The sequence below is a fragment of the Nanorana parkeri genome, unplaced genomic scaffold (assembly GCF_000935625.1).
Source record: "Nanorana parkeri isolate BGI_ZX_2015 unplaced genomic scaffold, ASM93562v1 scaffold2184, whole genome shotgun sequence".
Taxonomy (NCBI): domain Eukaryota; kingdom Metazoa; phylum Chordata; class Amphibia; order Anura; family Dicroglossidae; genus Nanorana; species Nanorana parkeri.
In genome coordinates, this window is record NW_017308452.1 from 118545 (window position 1) to 119308 (window position 764).

Consider the following 764-nt stretch of genomic DNA (forward strand, 5'->3'; position numbering starts at 1 on the left):
ACTTGATGCTGCTGTTCCTGATGGGTGGAGCAGTACAGACACTGACACATGAGAACAAGTAAGGAAGTAGCAAGATAAACAGAACACAATAACTGGATCGGAGTTCCTGGAGTCACACCTGTAACATTTGTTTTGCTTTCTTGCTCATTTCCAGTGAGTCTTACACATGTTGAGTTCAATGGATCTCCTTAGGATGCCTCTAGGAAGAAGCGCAGAATGCCCCACTGATCCTGCACATTCCAACCAGCTGGATCTTGGCTGGCTCTGCCTCGTCTTCCCCAATCTCTGCACCCCATCTTACTCTCTCCCATCTTACTCTCTACTGTTTATCCTCATTCAATACTGTGCCAGCTTGTCTGATATAACACCCCCACATGACTTCAGCTGCCACCGAGCCAGGACATTCCCTTCAGGTCCGTGGCAAAACAAGAGGATGTGACAAATGGCAGATGAAGTCTTCGCATCGACGCCGCGCCCCAACGTATACAGCCACCGTACAGCTTACACATTGCATCGTGCCAAGGAACTAGTTCTCTAGTGATAGAAAGGCTGCTACCGTTCCAGGGGGCACGGGTGCCATATAGACGAAGCAGACAGAAGGATTCAGCAGTCATTGCAGTTAAACATTAAAGAGGACAGCCAGGCAAATAATAAAACAATCTTCCTTTTATATCCTATACGTTCCTTCAGTTCATTTACAAATGCTGCAAGAACCTAAATACTGTGCACTTCCCATAGCAGATAATGGTGGGGGGGGGTTTACA